We start from the raw sequence: 26,351 nt of genomic DNA on the forward strand, positions 1-26,351 counted from the left end.
TCCTCCTCCTCCTCGTGTGTCATCCGCTGGCAGTGTGAGAGGAGCGCGTCCAGGAGAGGTGAGGACAAACCGGATGGAGAGAAAAAGAGACACGAGCATCACCAGCACAGAGGTGGAGGGAGGGAGGAGGGAGAGAGAGAGAGAGAGAGAGAGAGAGAGAATGGAGGTGGAGGGAGAGTTGGAGGGAGGGGAACGGTTACTATGGTAACCACGCTCTGTTTCAGTCCGTCCTCTTAAATGTTTCTCCCTCTCTTCCTCTTTCTCTCTGCTCTGGTCCCTGCTGCTGTGACTCTCATGGTGCTCCACCATGCAAACGTGTGTGTGTGAGTGTGCCAGTGTGTGTGTGTAATATACAGTGTGAGAGAAAGAGATAAAGTGTGTGTGTGTGTGTGTGTGTGTGTGTGTGTGTGTGTGAGAGAGAAGAGGGGGTGCGAGTGCATGAATGAAGCAAAGGCACCGGTTAGGGAAGCAAAAGGAAATGGTGGCGGGGAGCAACAGCAGAACGGGTGAGTGTGTGTGCATGTGTGTGTTTGTATACCCCCCACCTATCTACTATCACACACACACACACACACACACACACACGCACACACGGACACGCTTTACCAGCTGGAGGTAGCCAAGTGACAGGGTGGGGATGGGGAGAACATGCAAAGGACACGGATGAAGGCGAAGAGGGAGGAGAGAATGGATGATCCTGATAGTGATGGAGCACAAATATAATTTCAACATCCTCGACTCCATGATATACTCACACTTGAAAATGAATGAGCGAATAACTCAGTGGATGACAAACCAAAAGCTTGTCAAGTGAATGAACCAGTCAGGCAACAAATTATTTAATAAATTAATTAATGCATGATTTGACGACTGCATGAGTCAAAAATTAAAGAAATAAAAGCCTGTTTCTCTGATTTGAGTTCTGAGCTCTGTGTGTCTCTAACCTCAGTGTGGTCATCCCACCATCTGGGTTCATTGACACCATGATGGAGAGGTCAAACAAGACCAGGGGAGCTTTTGTTTCACCAAATCACTCGGGTCTTTGTTGCAAACAGAGGGACAGAGGAGGAGGAGTAGGAAGAGGAGGGAAGATGTGCACAGAGAGAGACAACAAAAGATCCTGTTTGATTTTCTCTGACAAAAAAAAAAAAAAAAACAAAAAAACACAAGACGTCTTATTTAGGATGTCCTTCACACCAGCCGTGCTCACGTCAGACGTGGCAGCATGGAGACAGACGGAGCACGCAGCGGCCATCTTTGTGTTTCTTCCCCCCGCATGCCTGCGTGTCAGAGGCACCTATGAGCCTGGCTGGGTCCTGTCGATACCGAGAGGCTGCCTCATCTCATGCCTGTCTGCTTTCCACACAATCTACCGAGCCTCTAACTGTACATATGGACTGTACATGGGAACCATATGGAGTAAAGCTGAGTGTGAGAGGAGGTGATTGGTCACTGCTGCTAGAGAAAGAGAAGAACAACCCTCCAGGGACAGATGACAGGTTTAGCCGGTGGACACCAGTCATGTAACGATGTGAGCGTGAAATTCCCCCTTTTCTCTTCCTCAAATATATTCATCCTCCCTGTTCCATTTTTCTTTCTTTTCAACCCCAAACACCAGCCACTGGCATGAAGGGGGGGTGAAGCTGACTTACAGCCCCCATCATGCATCAGGGGGTGTCACATTATGCCAAATTATCATGCGGTTGCTAGGCGAGGGCCAATGGGGTGGCTCCAGGGAGGACAGGATGGATGGATAAGGAGCGTGGAGAGGTAAGAAGAAGGATTGGGAAGGGAGGGAGCAGGGGGTGGGTGCATGTGTGCAAGTGTATGTAGATGCATGAAGAAGACAGGACGTATGTGCACATGATAAACAAACAGCTATCTGCGCAGAAAAGAAAAACCTTTGTCTGAGGAGAGATATGCAAAGAGGAGTCATGATGAATGAGCAGGAAATTGCGATCCTTCAATAAGGAAACATTTTCTGCAGCTAAACGCCACAAAAACCTCCATAACTGTGCAAATACAAACATTTACAAGCTGTCAGTTGCACCACCTCTTTAAAAATTCATCCATTGATAAAACTCCACTCGCAGTCTGATAGCCAAAGGAAGACCGTCACCCCCCGTACTTGTAGTAGAAGCCACTGCCAAGGTGTCCTATATTCCAAGCACCAGCGTTTTGCAGGCAAAGACAAAATCGACTACTACAATAGAGCAGAGTTGGCTGGTGGCCGGTGAACTCTAGAAGTGGACGTTTATTGGATGTTTTCCACCATTTTCCAGGCACAATGCCATAAACATGGAGCCAGACTAACACATCCACTACCAGAACAATAAATCACACACAAAGTGAAGAGTACATTCCAGAAAATGTGTGTCACAGAAATATTACTGTGAAGTCAGTGCATCATTCCGGTGATTATTTTCATTTAATAGCAACAGTGGCTATTTTTAGAGCTGGAATGATTACAAGATTAATCAATTAGAATAGCCAAAAATTAATCAGCAACAATTTTGATAATAAATTAGTAGTTATTAAGTCATTTTTTAAGCAAAAAAATGTTTTAAAATACTGTTTTTAGTATCACACATGTGATTATTTGCTGGGTTTTTTGTCTTCTCTCTTAATAAACTTAATATATTTGGGTTTTGGACTTTTGGTCGGACAAAACAAGCGATTAACGCACATCTTTGGGACCATATCTCTGTATACTGCACATTCTTTTTATACTTTGTACTGTGAAACTATGGCCATTCCTTGAACAATCTGGCACATTTCTACACAAACTACCAGGTTAAGCAACTGTAAACAGCTTTTTGTTTTGATTTAGATATATTGTGCACATATAGAAATCTATTTATATTTTTATTCTGACTTCATTCTATCCTGTATAAAACGCAATGCTTGTTTTTTTTAAATCAAGAATATTTTCATTCAATTTTAACAGGACTACACAATGCATAATCACAACAGGTATCAAACTTATAGCCTATATATGACGGAAACAAAGCATGAAATCTAATCACAATCCTCCCCATTCCACTAACGCCTAATAACAGCTGCAATATCGTCAATAAGACGGCCCTCTAGCTCCTGAATAGTACAAAAAACTGTTGAGCTGCTTGTCCAGCTCAGTGTTAAAAGAGAGGGGGGAAGGTATCTATATGCTTTTTTAAATTATTATTTCACTCTCTCTCACTACATTTATATCATGCACCAACACCAAAGCAAATACCTTGTATGTGAAAACCTATTTGGCAATAACCTGAATTCAGATTCAGATTTAAATCCTGCATCAACAAGGTAAACTTGTAAATTGTTGTTAATTTCTTATGATTTTCTGACATTTTCTGACTCAAATAATGAATTATTTAGATAACTTAATTTGCAGACTAATCAATAATGAAAGCGTTTGTTAGCCGCACAACAAATATGACAGTTACTGTTATTATATTGAATCTATCTACATCCATTAAGGAATGTTTGAATTGAAGTGCTGTATAAATTTCACACTGAAAAAACAAGCATGGACGGCGGAAGCCAAACTTCCTCAATCCTCATACTGTACGTCTCCAGGTCCCCTGAGACCATGTTGCTTGGGTAAGTGCTTCATCTGTGTTGAGTTCTCCTGAGTCTGTGCATCTCACTGCTGCAACTCCCACGGGTGCAACAAGACCAATCACAGCATCAATCTCATTGGCCTTTTTGACCTCCGCAGCCACAACAGCGTGTCCCCATACACCAACAAAAACAGGCGGAGCAAAGAGAGCATCTGGACGTGCTCGAGCTGGACAGGTCACTGTGAGGTTACAGAGCAAGTAACACAGGAAACTACACTGATAGCTTTATCTGAGGGGCTTCGGGGGGGTTGATAGAAGTATTTTTTTTGTGTGGAGCTGCTGGAAGAAGGAATCTACCTTCCATTTTCTTGACCTGCCCATGTTAGGCACATGCTCCTGTGACACAGATATGAACCAAATATTGCTCCCCTGTGGTCATTTTACCGTCTCATCTACATTATTAATTAACATGCACACACACAGTCATGTCGCAGGAATTATAGTGCAGGAACTGTGGTTTGTGAATAGACAAAGTCACACACCTTGCAGAGCATGTGCTGCCACTTATCTATCATAAGGGAAAATTAATAAGCAGTGTTGTCCTCTGTGCTCCAGCTGGACTGCACTCATTCTTTGTACTCTGCTGCCCTCTAGTGCTCAACAGCATCAAGAGCCCAAAAAAGGCCTGAAAGCGCACACTTGGTCTCATACACTACATTTATTTATCTATTTTTTTAATCTGTTATTGTCACTAGAATTACAAGCAACACCAATCTGCCAGCCTAAATTAAACTGTGATTAAATGGCTCCAAAACACTGGATGAATTCAGGTAACATAACATTAACAAATGTTAAAATATTTGTCTAGTATGTACAACACAACTGCTCTTTAAATCCACACCATAACTCATAAAATGATCTTTATTTCCAAGATTTAAGATTTTTGTTTTTTGCCTTTCTGCTTACAGCTTTCACACCTGAAACCCCAGACGTCTCATATGCAATCTAAATCTCCTCCTTTCCCCTCTCTGCTGCTCCCCAAGTGTGGAGGAATCTTTGTCTGATCCGACTCGACTGGAAACGCCTCCGGGTAGAAAAAAAAAAGAAGGCAGAGGAAGGAGAATATGAAAGGTGCAAGGTCAAATGGCAAGTGGTTTGGACTGATAGGAAATAGATCCACCCACACACACACAGAGAACCCCCCCTTCACCACCTACGCTCGGCCTGGAGGCTAATGCATCGACATGAGGGGATGTGGTGAGAAGAGGAGGTGGGGGTCGGATATGATAAAAGCACAGCATACAAGTAGAAAAAAAAATCAGAGAAGGGAGGTGAGGGCAAAATCTGGATGGAGTAACTGCAGACAATAAAGGAGAGGCAGAATACAAGAGAAGTGGAGGCAGGACAATTAAAAATCCAGAACAGAAAACATGGATCAAAACAAATTAATCATCACGCATCAATTTATATTCATTCCCACTGAAGCTCTGCCACCTGCGTAGATTCAGACAGTGTGTGACGGATGTTCCCAGTCTGGACATTAAGGCCACAGCTGAAGGCAAAATATGAGTTGTCTGGTGTTTTTTTTTTTACTCTCATCATCACTTACATGTCCACTCTGACTCCACCAAACACACAAACCAGGTCTCACTTACGCACCATCTCTCTCCCACATCTTCTATCTGTCTCATCTTCCCTCGTTCCTCTTCTCCGTCATCTAAATTACTCTAATGTCTCCCCTCCGGATAAACAAAACCCACCATGAGACGTGTGCTTTAACCCAGTTAGCTACCAATAACCTACCTAAATGTGTGTCACGACCAAGCGGTCCCCTTCAAACCAGACCAAAATGTCCTTCCACAGTTTCCCCACTGAGGGGCAGACAGGCATTCACAGTGGAGGGGAGACACACACACACATACACACACTCACTCAGGCAAGGCAGAGTGTACAAAAGGCTTTGAGGTGGGGACTTTAATGGTTGACTGACTGTGTGTCCTTTTTTTTTTTTTAATTTGGTGAGGAGAATTGGTCAGGATTGAATGTTTTTTTTTCACAGTGATAGGCAGAGAGAGGAAGATAATAGAGAGATGCACACGTTTACTCTTAGAAATAAAGCTTATATGGGCATAGGCGTAGATTTTGGGGGGATCCCGTAATATTAAGAAGGTGCATTTGCCCCCCCAGAATCAACAAGGAGCCAAGGATTTGGAATCTGATAAAATTAAAGACATTTCCACCAGGAATTGATGCAAAGAGGTCACAATTTGTGCATAAAATTCACCAGAATACAGGAAATTAAGTGTTTCATGCTTATAATTTCCTGGGGAGAACGCCTAAACCCTCCATTTAATATGTGTCCCCCCAAATGTTAAAACAAAACCTACACCCCTGTATTTGGGTCACACTGAAGCCACTTCATGAATCACTCAAATAATACCTTCTGTTACCAGAAATGTGGTCACAATACAAAATGGGAAGATTGCAGAGCTTAGGATGATCATTGAGATCAAAAACAAGCCCTCATACCACCATGCAAACAGACATCACCTTGAATTTAAATCAACATAAACATCAAAGCTTTTACAAACTGATGATTCATGCAGCGTTGACAGAGGAGCAGGCACTGTACCCACTGTCCACTGCTTTATGTTACAGGTTACCGCAGGATACACCACTGGGGGCAACTTGGATTTACACATGAAACAAAAGGACTGGATTTATGTTTCTATTACACCAGTGGGGGTTGTGTGCAGTCAAAGAACATGAGCAAGGTCTCCAGGTTTCAATTGCCTTTCATTTTAAAGCCACTATCTGGTTTGGTGGAATGAAAGCGAGTCATATATACAACTCAGAAACCCTTTGCAAGCAAAAGGAAAATGTTAATTTACGCAAACATTGATGTGAAAACGCTAGAAAACTGGTCACATCCATGTTGCGTCATCTGCCATTTCACCACAAAGCTAGTGTTGTGGAACAGAGTCACTAAGAGGAGAAGCGAGAAAACATAATTAAGATTTTTAATAGGTTGACGCACTTTCCCCGACAATATCTCCAGGCTATTGCGATGACTTCAGTGGGATATCCAAATAACAACAAGAACAAACACAGTCGCCTGTTGATTAAGAATTTCCGCTAATCAATGGGGAGTTAATTTCTTGGCTGAAACAAGTGGCGGTCTGACTGTGACGGCTGTGCAGAGGGGGAAGCGATCCCTTCTCTGTTTTACACAGAAATGGCAGCAGAAGAATAAACAATTTCACGGTCTGTTGGGAACAGTTATACACGGCAGTGCACAATCACACCCGGTTTCTTCCTATTCACAGGCCGCTTTGTATCAGCATACCGTTCTGCAATAAGTCATTTCACCGAGGCACAATACAGCCCATCGGCTTTTAAAAAGTAGGCAATATGTTGTACAAAAGAGCGAGGAACAGGATTGGTCATCTTGGCGCTGGTGGTGTCTAAACTCTGCAGGGCAATTATTTGAAAGCAGTGCAAAGTTTCCATTATATTACTGACAGAAATATTCTATGCTTCCCCTGCACTTGGCTATTAAAGTGTCTCTTAATTCTCAGTACAATGCTGTTGATACAGTGAGTCCAATTACATTATGTTGTCCAGGAAATGGACAGAATGATTTTATTTGTGTAGCTGAGGAGAAACTTCAATCTGGGCATTAATAAAACACAATTTCCTGAGTCGGCCTGAGTGGTTTTTAATTGAAAACATTAGGGGAGAAAAACTGTGGTGCATTTACTTTGGTATCTTGATTCTAATGGGAGGGCAATGGAGGATGACGATAACAAAACAAAACAAGGAGGTGTGATTGGCTGACAAAATGTATCTTAACTGATGGTGAGAAACAATAAAGAGAAAGAGACATGGACGAATCATCAACCTGCTGATGGCTGAATACACAGATAAATGACTAATGCCTCACAGGTCAGGATCATGTCACGCCAATCACAGACACTAAATCCAGCACATAAACCTCTTGGCTATGCCTCGTCACCATGGCGACGGGTTTCTATGACGATGCAGTCCCTTAACAGTTATAGACAGCGTCCTCAGGAACTCTCTGGTGGGTGAGTTGGTGGGATATTCCGGGAACTTGACACACAGGAAACATCAAGCAAACAAAAGTTGCCATGGTTACCGGAGGCTGATTTTGCTGATGTGGGAATTAGGAGGGTGTTGAAAGACTCAGTGCTGTAGCAGTTCTTTTCATAACACATAACACTTGATGTTGTGATCACTGCATGCACATATTGGTTGATAAAAAAGAAGTGTCATTGATTTTGGCATTATTGGCAGTGGGCGATTTGAGAGGGGCAAAAAGGGAGACATGTTCCCCTTGTTAGCAAAATGACCAAAATGCATCCCCCCCTTGTTAACCTGCCAGCCCTCTCCATCCAGGCCAGACTATAAAAATAATGGACTTAGCCACTGTGACTCCTTGTGCAACTTAGCCGTCGCCATCTTCGTTTTTTGGAGCTAGAAGTGACCATATCTGGGCAAGAGGGTGGCAGACAGCCTGTCACTCACAGCAGCCCACCCTTAATTATGCAGAACTTTAAGCCTTGTCATGAATGGGGAAATCAGGTGTCGAGACCAAAACCATTTTTTCAACCAGGCTGTAAACAGCCAGAAAAAGTTCCTGCTGTAAAGCTGGGCATTTTACCTTGGGTGTCTGGGCATTGACTCGCTTCTGGAGCCAGCCTCCACTGGCCACGAGAAGAACTGCAGTTTTTTGGCACTTCTGTGTTGGTTTCATTTCTCAGCCTCGGAGGTTGCTGCTCAGTCTTGACCATGACACTCTTGGATAGTGGGGTTTTATAGCTTTAATGACATCAGTAATGTTTTTGTACTCCAAATATTAACCGAAATACATCAGAGTACAGAATGACTTTCACCGAGCCATGATTTTGAGAAAAAGTCCTTTAAGTTTGCAGTAAAATACATGGCAGAGCCTATGGACTGGGAGCGAGTGAGCTATCCCGCAGTGAAAAATACACTGAAAGCTGGGGACACTTATTTTTCAGCCATACAACAAGCATACCCAGCAACATGGTGCAGGAAGTTGAGAAATATGTCGGGAGAACCAGGGTTCACCAGTGTTCATCAAGTTTCTGGTAAATGACCATCGATAACAGCTACGTACTGGCTGTTAGCTGTTTTACTTGTCATTTCCAGTAAATATCACAATATAAAATGTGTGTTTTCTGTTTTAAAAAGAACAAACATACAAAGATAGCAAATACTGGCCCATCTTTACAGTGGTTATGTGTCCTGTTGAGCGCACAGCTGACAGGTAGCCTATGTGGTGTGTTTACATGACAAACAGAAGTGCATATTTAACAGATTCAGTGTGGACAGAGTGCAACGCTCGCTTGCTGCTAATGCACGGTGTAAAATTCATATGAGGCATGCATTCCCCACAAACAGATTAAATAAAGTGTCCGCAGTGCACCTGCAGCACAACAATGGCACAGGACACAGACCTGTCATTTGTTATTTACATGGAAATATAACATCCAGGCAAATGAGCTCATCTTATCTGAGGTATTCCTAAAATAATCCAAAGTATTTACGATACTTTACTTAGTTTAGGTAATAAATAAGTAATGATGGAATTGCATTTTAGGGCATGTGGTGTTATGTTATCTGTGGTGAAATGTGTCCAAACAGTGTTCATAAATGTATATAACGGACTCCCTTTTCCAAAAGACAACTGTGCATTAAAAAAAATTAAAGACTAAATTTAATAAAATTTTGTATTATACTGTATTGTGAAATAAAAGCAGTATATCCTGGGGATTTTTTTGTCATAAATCCCGTGATTGTAGAGCCAGGAAAACTGATGGGAGCTTCAAGACACACTGCGTTTGATTTTTTTTTTTTTAATAATGAGACAAAATGATGCAACCCAAACAGTTAGAGATTTTTAGGCTGTACTTTGTGTGCTGTGCTCTGTGATTTGGAGTCTGATCAAAGGCGAGCACAGTGCCTTCCTCCCATGCGAAGCAGCAGAAGCCACCAGCACCATATGTGTGTGCCCATCAGTGGGTCCACATGCCATATGCCTGAATGTGCTGGTGTAATGCTTTCTCTGTGCCAATCAACTCACTGTCCGCTCAGCAATTGCAGTGTTCATTAGTGCGGTCCTGGGGTGGGCGTGTGTGCATGCGTGTATACATATCTATATTTGCGTGTGTTTAGGTGTATGTATGTTCTGCATGCTTCAGCCATGACTCTGTACCATGTTTCTGTGTTTAAGTGCACAAACTGCTCGAGTGTGTGAAGCCCTGTGTGTGTTTGTGCAGGCGTAACTGCACTTAGACCCTGTTACTGGAATTGCCGGAGCTGTGTGTTTGTGCAGCTTTGTTACTCTCCCTTAGCTGCTGGGCAGTGGAATATCCTCCCCAGTGTCGAGTTTCCCCGTTATGATGGGATCATAGAGATGTGCCAAGAAGCGCTGCGCCCAGGGAGCCTCGCTCACTCTTGCACAGTACGCCAGCCCCATATCAAAGTATCATCACACACACTCACTCACAACACACACAATGCAACCACCTGTAAAGTACTGCTGGACTCAGAGAACCCAAAAGTCTTGCGTGAGTGCACACACACTGAAGCGCACACAAATACATTCTCACACACACACACACACACACACACACACACGCACTCATAAGTTATTGCTTTTCTTCACAGAGGAAAGGTCAACTGCCACCTTGAGTATTTACAGTCTGTTTTTGTTCCTGAGCCTGGAGATATTTACCATACTTCAGGTTTCTCACCTATCACTCAAGTATTTGGTTAAACATGCAACTGCTTCTGTGCCTCTTAATGTTGCGCCAATGCACCTAAGGCTTATTGGCCAATGTACTGTGCAAGTGGTTTGACAACATGCTGGTATGCGAACATGTTATGTCAGCCATTAAAGGGACAGTTAGGAATTCTTTTGAAGTGGGGTTGTATGAGGTACTTATCCATAGTGTTTTACATAAGGACATGTCTGTGGGCACACCCCCAGTTTGGAGAAGCGGCAGGAATGCCAACACAAGAGCTAAGCAAGGTACTGCCACCTATAGAAAGTCCCACCAAAAAAAAAAAATCGATAACAGTGTAAGTGTACGGTAGATTGAGAGTATTTTCAGCGCTTTGCCTTTCTGTCAGACAGCACATTTCTGACAGGGAAGGTATTAATGGCTTCAGTTCCCCATCTATGCTCCATCAAAGCCACCAGACTCCACTGACTAAAACAGTAATTTTAGCTTGTTGAAAACAGGAGCTGCTGGTCTACCACTGCCTCGATCAGTTAGTTAGTTAGTGTTATGGTTTGACGTTGGTGAATCCAAATTAAACCTCTTAAACACCGAAGTCACACAATAATGCAAACAAAAAAACTGACTGAGGTAGTGCTAGACCAGGAGCTCCTTTGTTTAGCGATGTTAAATCCCTGTTTTTCTCAATGGAGTCTGGCTTTGAAGAGGGCAATGTAACAGTGTCATTTCCCCATGGAGAATCATTGTCTAACGGCAAGGTAAAGCAGTGGAAATATGCTAAATACACCATACACATAAACTGATATTGATTTTTTTTTGGGGTGTTTTTTTAAGGTGGCTACTCCCCACTCAAAGCAGTGCATTTCTTCGCTTCCCTTTCGAACTCCAGCCTGCTTCTCCAAACTGGGAACATGCCAACTACAGCATGTAACACACTGATTATAGAGAAGTACCTCATACAAACCCACTTCAAAAGATCCAAACTATCCCTTTTAGTTGCAATAAATATGAGGTTTTATCCTTGTCAAAGCAATACTCAGTAAAATAAAGCCAAATAACCAACTGTAATATCAATGCAACTTTCTCTATTTTTAGCAGTCTCCTCAAAGCAAGGTGACATAAAAATACTCACCACTATCAGTTTCTCAGTGCTATCAATTACACTGCTCTGTTACACTTTGGGAACGGTCCAGCAGGCAAAATTTTATGTGACAAGTCTGCCTCCAAGTTCAATGGAGACAAATTTAGCCAACTGTGTTTCAAAAATTTCCATTTCCAAACCTTCACTGTGACCAGCAGAGATACTTCCCTGGACATGTTTGCCATCAAAGTATACACACATAGGGTTCAGAGTGGAATAAACCAACTGGACTGAAGCCTCAATTTTTCTCGTAGTAACCTCTCGCCTAATAACAGCATCGGCAAGGACGTTTGATCACATGCAGGTTTCACTGGAAAGAAGAGGCCGAGTGTAGGCCAGAGGTGCTCGCCATCCAGACAGGTGGTGTGTGTGCGACCGTCTGTCCGTGTTGGAAATGTAGCACTACTACTACGCTTAACTCATTCCATTTCTCATACTAGTGTTGCCAAAAGGTCAAGATGCCGTCTGATATGGCATCTGGAAATACGAGAGCACGGAAAGGTTACAGACGGAGTTTACTGAAGTTTTAATTGCATGCAAATGAGCTAATTGTGTTTGCACAGTGAGAGCTGAGCTGCAGACTCTGTAGGCTATATGTGCATGCAGACATACTGCACATACAAACAAAGTCTGGGTCACACGCATCCAATAAAATCATGTTACTCGCACCTTAGCAATGATCACCATGCATACACACACACTGGATGTTTGGATCCAAGGCTCAGGGTTGAGAAAGACAGAGGTGGTGTAAATGTCAAGTCCTCTCAGTAACCACATCAGACAGTTGAAGACATCTCATGCCGTCTACCATGAATACATAAAAAACAGAGAGATGAAGTTTATTTAGGGTTTGTACTGAGTTATTACATACAATCGCTTGAAATCTTTTCCCAATTACGTCAGTGGAACACTTCAGGAAGCATCAACCAATAAACTACTTCTTGAAATGCTGGGACAACCACTTAGAGTACTCAAACACCAACACTGTCTCCTGACCAGAAACCCATCTATATTCAATGCACTGATGTGGTTTCATAAATGTGAAGCGAGAGCATCATTTATCTCATCTTAGGTAGCTCAGAAAACAAAACCAATGTCATTCTGCGAGATAAGCCTTATAAGTCTGCCGGCATCACAGAGAGACTATCACTCGCTCTATCACTGAAAGCAATAATGCACAGAGACAGAGAAAGAAAGGAAGAGAGAGAACTTATCAATGTTCTCCCCCCATAAGCCATAAAGCTGCGAGATCTTGCCAAGTCTGATAAGCAACATCCAACGCTCCCATCGCTCTCTTCACCCCATCCTGCCCCTCCCCGCTGCTCCGTCTTGACAGCTGGGGCCCCAGTCCCACATCAGTGGAAATTTCCTGAAATGTCACTCCAGTAGACGGCCTGAGTGGTTGTATGGTGTGGGGAGTATTGCTGCAAAAGCCATACACAGACATACACACAATTCTCCCTCAGCCCATTGTCCCTAGTCCCCACACGATGGCTGTCACCCCAGCTACAGTACAAATTTGTCCGGCCATGCGCGTCTTTCTGTCTCAAAACCCCACTGTGACCTGCCGCCATCCTCAGCCCCTTCTCATCCTCAGAGTTCAGCCTGTCATGGTAACTTAGTCGGGGGCCAGAATGAAATGGTGATGGGTCGGAGGTGAAACAGGAAGTCAGTGCCTTAATGGGTAAACAGTAATTGGAATTGGAAAAAAAATGGAATTCAATCAGACTAAGAAGAATGGTTCATCTTTAAATGACTAATTGATCTACATCGTCTATGTTGTTTAAGAAGAGAAGAAAAAGAAAAAGACAAACAGTCTGCAGCTATGCTAGCGGCTCTGTGTGCTTTACTCTTAAGCAAATATCAGGGTTCACACAAGGTGCTTCAAGTGCTTGAATTCTGAGAGTAAAGTACTGGGATACCTTGAAAATAGCACATTTTCTTAAAGTGTTTAAAAGGTACTTGAAATTCAAATTCACATTACACTGTCCTGTATTGTGTTTAAAATTCTGATGCATCTTTGTCTTACTTCACCATGGCACACTCTTTCTCTCCTTTCCTCCTTATCTTGATGATGTCCTGCTTGACAATGTAGTTTATTCTTACTTCGCTCCACTCTTACAAACCTCAGCAAGACCAGTAGGCAGATGTTGGCATGGCTAAACTTGAAATGACTTAACTTAATGAAACAGTTTTTCACTGTGATTGGTTCTCCTCTCTCTTCAGTGGTGTCCTGATGTAACCTAACAGCTCCATCAAAAACTGAAAATGAAAGTTCTAGCTTTACACAGGGATTTTACACAGTTATGCCTAAAAAGAGTGTGATAAGTGACCATTTGCTGAAAAGAGACACATTGATCACATATTTAATGTTTAATAACAAGTCCTCACTCACAAAAAGTCTTGAAAAGGTACTTGAAGGTCCTTGACTTCAATTTTGTAATGTCTGTACAAACCCTGTAACATTAGCATGTTAAAGTGCTGACAATGACAATGCCAGCATGTGGATGTTTATCAGGTATAATGTTAACCATGTTCACCATCATACTTTAGCGTGTTAGCATGCTAATATTTGTCATTTAATACTAAACAAAAAGTACCGTTAAAAGCCTAGACACTTTTACTAGCCCCTTGTGGTGACAAATTTTGACAAATAAAAGCCTGTCTCAATTAAACGCTTGGTCTGGTTGCCAAGCAGTTCATTTTCTTAATATAAGTTCTTCAGATGTATAAAACCAGGTTATTGGCTGCCTCAAATTATGTGTCCATTCCTCAGTTACCCTGTAAGCTAGTCATATTCCTTCAACGCATAAGTGCCCTTAGATCAAAAGAATCAAAATGGTTTTTAATATGAGTTAATCCAAGTTGTGAGTATTGTTTTAACGGGATAAAGTGGTGTTGTGTCTGTACGCCGGGTTTCGTAATCTTCAAGTGCCATAACTCACTCTCTGATGCGCTGTCTGTCGGAGCTAGATCAAATTAATGATTCAGAACTGATATAGTGGTTAATGAACAATTTGACTGTATTTCCTGATCTTTGCTGAGCAACAGATTTGTGTGAAAGGAATTAAAGGCCTGTCCCATATAGATGCCTGTCCAAGATACAGGCCTGTTGATTTCAGCGATTTAAGCAAATAATAGCCCTAGCTAGTTTTATGGTAGACCAGAGGCTTACGGGGATGTCGTTAGTTTTCTAAATACTTAGTCATAAACCAGTCTTGGACGAGATAAAATGCTGACCGCCACTAGATGAAAAGCCAGATGATCACCAAAGTGATCGCAAGTCACATGAGGGGAACACAAACGCCTGTACCAAATTTAATGGCAGCACATCCAACAATATTTGACATTCATCCAATATTTCCCCAACAAATATGATCTCTGGCATAAAATGAAAAGTCAGAGGATCATCAGAGTCAGCAGAATTAATTCTTGCAGAAATATGAATGCACGTACAAAATGTAACAGCAATCCACTCAATTTTTTGGACGTATTTCAGTCTGGTCCAAATTGGTGGACAGACCAAAAGACCAACAGGAAGAAAAACAAAGGTAGAGCAACTGCGACCTTATTAGATGGAGATCTGTCTTACCAAAATATATATCTTGGTAAACTGTATCAGGTATTGTAAAAGTGTTTAACCTCATTAGCTATCTAGTTCGTGATAAAAGTGGCAGCCACGTGGGCCCTGTTTATCTTGACCTCACCTTTACTTAGATCAACACTGGCTTATCCAACTTGCGGATAAATAGGTTACCAGTGTGGTTTAATTAGCACAACCACAACCCTGTTAGCCTAGCGTTAGCAGCTCTCTGGTATTGTAAGTAGGTCTTCAAACAGAACAGCAGTGACATGTAAAAAAACATTCAAGTCCATGTGACTGTTCTTTTGAACTCACCCTTTCAACTCTTTGCATCTTCACTTAATCCTGACCGTCTCTGACATTGTCCGCTAAGTGCACCAGGTGGGAAAAGGGAAAGTATCGAAGGCCGTGAACCGACTAAAGCCGAGACAGTGACAGTGCACGAAGCCCTGCCCATACCCAGTTCGGCTACAAGTGGCAGCAGGGGTTACAAGCAGTTAATCAGACAAGCGATAATCTAGTTAGGAGATCAACAAATGAGCCTCTCAGTGCTGGAAAGGAGGACACAACCCCGCAGACAATAGAGCGGGTCAATGCCATTGTGTTTGAGAACAACAGGAGGGATGGAAAGAGAGGGTTATTGGAATAATTCAGATCAAAACAAGGGTTGAGTGTACAGCGGAAGCACTAAGCCGCGCCTGCTGGTGGGAATTTCTGCTGGAATAATCTGTGTTGGACTAATTGTTGTGGTGACTTCATGTCTCAAAGCAACACGTTTGAAGTTGTCTGAAAGTGACAAATTGTGACTGTGTTCATTTGTGTGAATTAAAGCATAACATTTGATATTTTAGATGTTTAAAAAATATGAGTCAGGCGCACTGGATGTGGTCTGGAGCGGCGACAACCACCTGCTCCTTCTAATTAGCAATGTCAAGAAATTGTGCCTTTGCAAAGCGTCCGGCTGTGAAGGGCTATTAAAGGTAAGTGGCAGCGGCTGGCAGCACGTATGACAAAGCCAGTGACCATACAAGGGCTTGAGGATTTTCCACACCTCTTTTGGTCTCCATGGAAACAAGGACAGGAACGTTCAGGCACACGGGAGCCGCAAATAGACCATCACAAGGGAAGAGAAAAACATGCGTCCTGCTACTGGCATTTTCACAGACTCCAGTCCAGATGTTTTCAAACCCCCTGGAATCGAAGTGTTGTTTATATGCTACTAATTCAGAGTAGGCTGTCTCAGTGCACACCTGATGCCTCCTGTCTTTCACTGTTTGTCTTTTATACGAGCCTACAGCCGGATAAAAAAATTGTCAGACACAAATGTGTCTGGCATATTTAACTACTTTAGGGCTGTGCTGCCAGTCATTTTAATCCATTTTAAACCAGCACAGATTCCTCTAAAAAAGAATGGTTCATATTACTGCCTGTTAAAGCACATGTTGGCCTCAGCTGACAAATTAAAATCCATTTCTGTTAATTTTTTTCCAGTTCCAAAGCAGGAAATAGACACAGCTTGGTGATGACTGTGTACTTATAACTGTTATAGTTCCCATAAAGAAACTGTTATGCTTCCACGAAGAGCATCTGTAAACTGTTATAAACACACTAAGACAGTGTTTGTTAAACTTAGCAGTCACAAAAGTGGGAAATGGCTCTCGCTGTCAAGCACATACAAACAGTGGCTGCTCTGCAACAGCCAAGAGTCTGACCCCAGTTTGAATGACAACACTATAGATCAAAACGTGCACTTTTAAAGGGATACTTTGCTGATTTTCAACCAATTTTGTGTCATAACAATGTGGGTAGTATGTGTAAATGAACCCTCCATCTTACCAGCCGCCAGGTCTCCCTGCTGGCTCTAGGGCTGTTGCGTCAACTAAAGACTTCACATTTTTCCATGTGGCCGACACCATGGACACAAAGAGTACAGAAGTGTATCGAGACAGAGAGCCGCCCCTCTCTGTCTCAAACTTAAAACAAACTGAAATTACACGGTAAAACTAGGCAGTGCTGATCAAATATGAACCAAGAATCTAATGTGTTGCCTATATGTCACTTCAAATATTTTCAGAAACATGTTTTAGCTTACTGTTTAACTGTAATAGAGGCATGGTGATGCAGCAGTTAGCATTGTACTCCGGCTTCCTCCCACAGTCCAAAGACATGCAGGCTAATTGGTGACTCTATATTGTCCGTAGGTGTGAGTGTGAATGGGTGTCTGTCTCTATGTGTCAGCTCTGTGACAGTCTGGCAACTTGTCCAGGGTGTACCCCGCCTCTCGCCCAATGTCAGCTGGGATAGGCTCCAGCCCCCCCCACAACCCCCAATAGGATAAGCGGTTACAGAAAATGAATGAATGACTGTAATACGAGATCTTATTTGTCACCAGCCAGCCACCACAGAGAGTGGTGCAGGTATGAGTCCTAAAACCTGGAAACGAGTTAGCATGTTATCACTCCTGGTTCCTTCGTCCAGAAGTCAGCGGGTTTTTTTAATGGATCTTTGGTCAGATGCCTGAAATAAGGTCTGTGGTTAACACAAGCTAAAAAGACTTCCTTTTGTTCTTCAACATAAAATACATCAGATACCCCACTCATGATTTTTAAAGCCTTTACGCGTGTGCTAACAAGTGGCTAAATGAGACAACAGAGCTTCATAAAGCCAAACTGGGATGAATACGGCTCTACAGCCCCGTTTTGTTGAAGACAATGAAGTCAAACGACCGTGATGTGGTTTGTTTATAGCCTAGCATTATGTATTTACTTCTGGCGATTGCATTTTAGCTTCAAAAATCAAAAAAGTGGTCACTTGTGAAGATTATCTAGCTAAACAAAACATGTACCATAAACTTTTGGTTGCCAGGGAGCCTATTTTCTGTCATAATCCAAAATCCAACGGAAAAATCCCCTTGGCTTTTTGTGGAGGGAAGCAAAGCAATACTAACTCCTGTGTTGGTCTACAGAAAATATCATCCCTGTAGGAACCTACTGTTTCTGGTGGAAAAACCCACTAGCAAGAGCATTTATTGGTCTGGTGTGGCACACTGCGTTCTCATAGATTTTCCATCTCTCAAGCAAAAGCATTTCTTGCTGGTAATATGGCACCAATTTCAAGAGTATTTGTGTCTTTCAACTGCACAGACAGCCTAGTTTTATGAAGAGACCATCTTTCCAGCAGTGAAGTGTTTCTTTAAATCTATTTTTAGAAAACAAACAGCTGGCCATACTGATAAAGTATTATTATTACACATCTTGTCCAAACACAGCTCATTTGTTGAGTTTAAAGCTTTGTTTTATGCAGCCATATGCTTTTGCAGTTGCAGACACATACGCTGATAAATGTTTTGGAAGGGAGCAGATGATAAAGTATCACTGGCTGACCCAGACAGGAGGTGAACATCTGAGACGGGGCACGGACAGACAGAGAGAGAGGTCTTTCCTTGTCGACAGCAGGAAACACCATCCTCTCCACCTGACCTGCATCTCTGCTAATGTTACTGCTGTACTTAAGAACCAACATGCAGCGATGCAACAGCAGAAATGCACATTTGCAGCCCAGACGGATGGACATTTTCTCCATCATACACATACACTAACAAGCACACACACACTCTGGGGGCCTTGTTAGAGTGTGCTTGCAGGCAGGTTCCAGATGCCACATGCTGGGCTGAGTGGCTGCTGACTGTGCCAGACGAGGAAACAGACATAGGACTCGGCACATACATTTCCACAACAGCTTCGTGAGGCACACACAAGTATGCACGTAGTGATGCTCAGACAAACAAAGAACATTTCGACAGTGATCTGTCTGTTTTACATTCTGTCACCAACCTCTCACTCTCTACCTCTTTCTCTTTCTATCCTAGGCTGCCCAGTGATCTGGCTTGTCGGCAGGCAGAGAGTGATGGGAGCTTTGATGTTGAGACAGCGTGTCTTCATGTGTGTGTGTGTGTGTGTGTGTGTTACTAGGCGTCTTAGTCAAAAACTCTACCCTCCTTCAGGTTTTCACAGTTCCTTCCCGTCACTCTGAGGCAGCTGCGAGAAAATGAGGAGGCTGACAGTGAGGGAGGAAACTGAAGAGGGAAGAAAGGCGACAGTGAGAGAAGAAGAGAGACAGAGTCGTGCAGAGGGAGGCAGCGAGTGTGAGGAGAAAAGGAGGTCAGATAGTGGATAATGTTTTATTTCACTGAGCCACAGAGTGTGAACCCCTGAAGGTTGAAGGTTTCGCTTTGGTTTGACAGCACGATGATAAATATGGATGGACGGATGAATGGATGGATACACTGATTGAAAAAAGTTGGCACAGTGTCATGAAGTACATGTGACCTGAAGGTTTTTCTGTTCAGAATAGATCCTTTTAGAGGAGCTGTGTGTAGGATTTAGTGACATCTAGTGGTGAGGATGCAGCCAGCTGAAACTTCCCTCCCATGTGCCAAGCGTGAACTCCCAGTTAGGATTCCTTCAGTGTCCATTGTTCAGGTGGTTTTGACAGGGAGCTGAATTATCCACAGAGGTCTCTTCCTCTCTGACATAAACGGACCAGGTGATTTAAACCAGTAAAAACACAGACGAAAGTTCAGTCAAGAAGACCATACTTTTCATGCTAAGGCTGTAAGTTTCTTTCTCACCCTGCCATTCACTCCTTGTTCACTCACTATCTCTAGGTGTCATTGTTTGAGGCTGTTAATCGAGTCATCAGCTGATTCACCTTCTCATCATCTTACTACTCCTTATTTTAAATATGGTTCTTTCTTTGCCGTTGATCTTTCTTGTGTGCGCCCTCCGCCTCCCCATCACCACCTAGTATTCATGGATTCATCAGCCTCATCCGCCTCAGCAGTCAGCAGCCTCTGAGTCAGCAGCCACCACCACCACCACCACCAGTGTCTGGACTCCATGGGGGGGATTTATCCTGCTGCCACTCAGATGTCCCTCAATCACAAAATATACCAACACATTCTCACTCCGACCTCGTCACACGTTGACATTTTGGTCATGAACTTTACACGTCCACATACGACATGCAAGGTGCCCTGGGTGCGTTGGTTGTTGACGTTCTGGGACACTGTGTCAAGTTCTGCCTGTTACATGCATTGTCTTCTTTCAACATACACTTCTGTTTTCTCAGGAAATTTAACGTTTACATACAGTCTCTTTCAAAATAAAAACACTAAGTCGCTACAACCGCAAATTGATGGGGGTTTTTTTCCCTTCACCAACAAACACACATGGTTGTGTTTAGGCAACAAAAACACCTCATTAGGTTTAGGCAAAAAGAACAGAGTTTGGCTTTAGAATCTTATTGGGCACAAAGGGCGAAAGTCGGAGTTTATTGGACCCATCCATCACATCTCCCGCCCGCATTACTCTGACTTTTGCTGCCTTAACACCTAAACTGTGTTTCCCCCTGACGCCGCCGTGGGCTGTTAAACTATCACACCATATATCATGCCAAAGTTACAAGACACCTTTTTTCGTTGGTTTCTGATGCCAGAAGTCACTGCCAAAGCGCCGGATTTCAGAGTGAGACCAAGCTCAAATATCCCCCTCTGGTGTCCAAGCTCCAAACACTTCTGTACACCTCTGTATTAAATATTTTCTTTACTTCATTTCTCTGAAATAAAGTAGTCTTATGTTACAAATTAGTGTTTCTCCAACGCTGTTTGGCTTGACGCAGACGGGCCGCTAGCCCAGCACCTGCTGTGTGCTCACCTTTTCTTCTCTGATAACTTAAGATCCAGAGGTCTACTCCTCTCCAAAACAAAGGAACTCCATGATTTGAAGTGGAAACACAGAATACTCAGTGTTCTTACATCGCTGTCTGGCTCATCGCAAAGGGACGGTTATCTACGGTGGCTGACAGGAAAACATGAACAGCCCAAACTAGAGTCAGTGTTTGGTTTATTAATTCTGGGCTACTGTAGAAACATTGCAGTGTTCCCTATGTAGATATAAACAGATAATTTAAGGTAATGGAACACAATGATTCTTATACTCAGGTGATTACAAGCTAAAGAAGACATACTTATTATATCATATTCTATTTCTGTCAATATATCCCCCTGAATCCTGCACAATGGACCTTCAAGCCACTTCTGTTTCAACAGCATCACAAGAATATGCTATTGTTGGGGCCTTGGAGCCACGGGCTGTCATCATACGTCTTTTTATTACACAGAAAAATGGAAGCCTTCAAACGTGATCAAAGACAGAGAGGAAAAAGCAGTGGAGAATTCTTGAATTACCAATCTATTTCATTACATTTTCTGTCAGACAAACCAATGTTGGTTTTGGCCTTTTCACTCACTAGCTGCATGATTTTTTTTTTACATTCTTTCTCCCTCTAGCTCTCACACACACTCTAATCATCTCTCTTAGAAATGTTGAGGTTGTGCGGTGCCTTTCTGAATGGCGTACTCTGATACAGATTATCAGCAGCTTGACAGCTCCAATTAGTTGGTATTATAGATGGAATAATAAGGTAAAGCTGCACTGTAGAACCTAGATCATTCCTCCTCTCCAATCTCATCCCCGTTGACACTGAGAAAATCCCTTCAGACTTTCATATGAAACACTCCTCAGCGGGCTAATCTAACTACAAAGTTGGATATGGATATTTCATCCAAGTGAGCAGCTCTCTGCCTCGGCCTCAGACGCCTCTGGCTTCTTTCCATTTCCTTGTTTGCTGTGATTCATCAAACACTTAAAACTGCTCTTGCGTGTAAACCCAGTTAGGTGCTGATTTCAAAAATGGAGCAGAAGTCACGTTAACTTCATTTGCCTCCATCTACCACGATGTCAGCCCCATCCCTTCAGCTCTCAGCACATTACTCAGTCACAGGCCCATTTAGGGTCAATACTAAGGCTGTCTTTATCCAATTCAAACTGTGCCTGTGCTGGTAAAGCCAACAATTAGCTGCCAGTTTCAGTTAGGAAATAATATTTTCCTTGAAATGTATCGGAAGTTTTAGCACACGCAGACGGCCCTTATTACAACGATGCTAATCAGAAAAATATCTGGGTGTTGACGTTATTGAATTAAATACCCAATTAAGAATTAAATACCCGGATTGAATTCAATTCCAGCAGCACAGCCTTGTAGCAGATAGTGACACGGATGGCGACACTTCTCAGAGATCACCTGATGGATGATGTGTGGATAATTAAAATATGCAGCTTGAAATGTCTTTCTGGTTATGCCTCTTTGGGTAAGTAATACATTTTTAACATTTTTTGCCATCTGGACGACTGAAGTAGGGCACAAGGGGAACCCTGGAGACGCTTCAGTGGCCAGTTGCTCGAGAGGAGGCCTCAGACTTCATGTCTTACATACAGGGATGTAATCGAGCACAGTATGTCAAGTCCAAGATGAATTCATGACTGAGCACAGTCGAGTGAAGGCGCCCATAGACGATAGGTGTTAAAACAACAATCCTACATGTTCTCTGTCACACTGTGTGTGATGAGTCTAATGATAAGACACAATCTGTGTCAGACTGTTCAATATTGATTTTGAGGCATGTCAGCTAGGGCAGTTAATGTCTAGTAAATCACTGCACTACGATGTAAACAGAAAAACATGTCATTCACTCATGTCATCCATGTGTGTCAATAATAAACAAGCTTTGGCCACAGCGCTGACACTTCTGTGCATCTCAAAAGCCCAAAAGAGGAGGAAGAGGAGGGTGTGATCCTAGTCGTGGCCAAGAAATAAATGGCAACAATGGCAATTCTGCAAAGTGAGCTTGGGGTAAGTGTGATGTGATTATGGGAATGTATCATATATGAATGCATTTACAAAGTGTTTGCATGCTCTGGATTCTGTGTATCATGGTTTATGGATTTATTACCAACTGTAAGGCACTACACACACACATAATGACTGTATCCTGTACGCTCGGGTTGGCTGGCTATCTTCACAATTTCGTAGATGTCTTCATTGGCATTCTCTTGTTTACAAAGCTATTCTTGGCCTACTTCCAGCATGTTTGTGTGTGTACATTAAGCAAAAAATTGAAAATGGCTATGCTCTCTGTTCTCAGAACATGTTTTTATTGCTTGTACCAGGGGTACATAGTTTGGCAAACAAGCATTCATGTATGCAGCTTCCTATATGTGGAATCTTCTGCAAAAAGATTAAAGCTGCACTCATTGGTTCCTCTCAGCTGATTCAAAGCACTGTTGCAGGATTTTTGTACACAGTCTTCCATATGCCAGTGTCATGGTGTGTCTTAGGTGGTCTTTGTAATCATGTGTAGTTGCCCTTTTTCGCGTTTTATGGTTCACTTCTAGAACACTGAAACATACATTTTGGCTCTTCTTTGTAGTAATCTTATTTTGTGTTTTATATTGCTTGTTTTAGAGCTGTGTATTTTTATTCTGTATTTTTGTTCTGTGTTGTCTGTAACGTATATTGCTGCCTGTCTCGGTTAGGACACTCTTGTCTTGTCTTGTTCTGATGGGATGGTTTATGGGTCGTAGCAGCAGTCACATTTTGAGATTTTGGTTTGAAAAGTTTAGACACAGGTTGTCTTCAGTCACTGCCTACCGTACAGCAGTGGTTCTCAAATGGTGTGCTGTGATGCCAAACCAGGTGTGCTGTGGGATTTTGTCATAACCACACATTATTATTGCAATATTCAACTGGGCCTTTACAAAACGTTATGAATGAATTTTTAATTGACTGTATCAGTATGTTGTGTGCACCAATTTCCTAATAAAGAGGCAAACTCTAGCTAAAAAAATTGAATGTAATATGATTTAATTTTAAAAACCTTCACAGGGAACTGATTTGTCGCTGTTCGTGCATGGGAATTTAAGTGTGTGACATGTCAAAAGCCCTGATTGGCAGCCAGTGTGAGGGAAGACAACATTTAAAAGGAGAAAGCTGTGAGTGGGACAATGGATCACGTTACTGTATGGAGAAATTTACAACAAAGTACCAGCGAAGACGACCTACCACTGAAAGAAAAGAGAAAAATAAACTGTGTCAGTAGACACTAACATGAAAGCCTATCTGATTTTTCATATTTTCATTGTCTTATGTCGTGATAAGAGTGACTACACACTTAATAGAAGCTATTATGCACAGACATAAATACAGTTGTGCCTTGAGATTTTGGCTTGCCCTTTGGTGTGCCTTGGCCGCAAAAATTTTGAAAACCACTGCTATACAGGACAATCTGAGATCAGTGTTTCTGCCTGGTGACCAAAAATGTCATGTTTCTCGGTTAAAAAGGCCCAGACTCAAGATTCAGAACCAGATAATGAGTCCTTTCTCAAAATCAAGGTCAAACAGTTTTTTTTATTTCAGTTAAGCAGGATTTACAATCCTTCCTCCAAATCTAAGTGTGCATGCCGCACATGCCTGCCATCTGGCTGACTGAACTACAGGAAATCCCACTAAATCACGCCTTTATTTTTCTGCCCAAACAATACGTCTGGTGTTCTATACTGATGAATTAAAACTGCAATCATTTACAAGTATAAACAAGACCACAAAATTGCAACACTGAATTACATTGAAATTGTATTCATTTTTTGTGGATTTAAATATCTGCTAATATTAAGATCAAAGTAGAGGAATATCTTTCAAGGAAACACAAGTTCTGCTTAATATTACTACCTAGTATTAAGTATTAAATATTTATATCTTTTAGCACAGATGTTTAGGCACTGATGTAAAGAGAGAGGAACCCACAGGTTGGTGTTTAAGCAAATGTTTAGGTCAGTAAATTATTGGAGCTCCTTTTCTGGTATGTTACTGAGGAGTAACGCAGTAAGGCAGTCTGCCAGAGAGACTGAACAATGTGTGAGCGGTAAGAACCCACAGTCGCCACAGGCACTGGTTTAACAATCCAAATTTAAAGCTAAAACTCATAAGGAGCCTCAGTCCCTTTTTTTAAGATTAATTGCAAATAGACAACCAATTACACAAAAAATACAGTATACATATATATATATGTATGTATATATGTAAAGAGTATTGTGGGGTAGATAGCATGACTTTCCTCATTATCCTTTTTAAACAGTGTGTAAGTTTTCTTTAACTATTTTAAATTATGAAAAAGGGATGTGTAACAAACGTATACATTGTCAAATTGAGGGGCATTCCAGTACATTATTTTGAAGTTGGTTAGGAGACCAGGCATCCTTTAGGGGATCTATTAATTTGTCAACACCAAAACATCAACATATGACTGTTGTGCATATGGAAGCCTCAGTCCTTTTATATAATGAATTGCCTTGTTGTGAAGCACTCTGTGCATATAATATTTATATTAGTACCAAGTAGGCTTTATATTGTATCTTTGTATGTTTGTATTTTGCATTATTTATGGCATTTTATCCCTATTTTTATGCTCATTCTGTGTCCTTTCTCATGTGAAGCACTCAGAGCATGTAATTTACCTTATTGCAAAGTACTTTGTGAAGCATTTCTTGCATGAAAAGTATTATAAAGTAAGGATATCATTATTATTATCATTATTATTACTATCATTATGTCTAAATTAAAGTGTCTTAAAGAAGCATATTAGGACAGATGGCCACTAGAACAGAAACAACATTAGATATTAGTGAGATTTGTGTCTTCCCTAATGCACTTTGTCTTTGACCTGATGAACTCTACTCATGTTACAGCAGAATAACAAATGCAGTCTCATGGAGACTGTTGAGCTGTGGTCACTGATCAATAGATAATCATATGTTCCAGAAGACTCTAGAGGCTTGAGGCTTAAGTGAGCAATCATGGATTACATGTTACACTACGTCTTGACGTGTTTAAATCCAGGATGGTGTTGATACCTGTAGCTTAAAGAGAAAAACAGATTCTTCATCTCTAGCTCTCAGTTGTACTTTGTACTATTGTGCTTTCCGTCTCCGTCTTTGTTTCTGTGCCTTTAACATGTCTCTCTAAAAAAGAAACATACAGACGCACACACAAGCCATGACGAATAACATAATCTATCACAGCCACAGTGAAACATAGGTCTTCCCAGACCCGCTCAATCCCTCTCTGTCTTGGCCAGCGAGGAGGATGTCTCCATTGTTTAATGACACCAAGGGAGGAAATGGTTTCTCTTTGTTCCCTCACAACTCCATTACTGTCTGTAGGGGAGTGCAGTACTGTACTGAGCTGACAAGACTATATCATTTAGTAATTTTGACTGTTTTTTTTTTTTTTTTTGGCGCTGATCTTGTCTTCCCACTCGCTTTTATATAACACCCTCCTCTGCGACTGTATTGAAGAGGGCAGTGATTTTTAGACGGGCA

The 26,351-nt window shown here is 42.0% G+C and overlaps 1 protein-coding gene across 3 annotated transcripts in view; it reads right to left on the reverse strand.

Moving 5' to 3' along the window:
* Window positions 1–26,351, reverse strand: part of LOC117247896 (ankyrin-3-like) — a 172,376-nt gene that overhangs the window by 126,597 nt on the left and 19,428 nt on the right. The gene's annotated exons all lie outside the window — the stretch shown is intronic.

This window comes from Epinephelus lanceolatus, chromosome 17 (genome assembly GCF_041903045.1).
Source record: "Epinephelus lanceolatus isolate andai-2023 chromosome 17, ASM4190304v1, whole genome shotgun sequence".
NCBI classification, from domain to species: Eukaryota; Metazoa; Chordata; class Actinopteri; order Perciformes; family Serranidae; genus Epinephelus; species Epinephelus lanceolatus.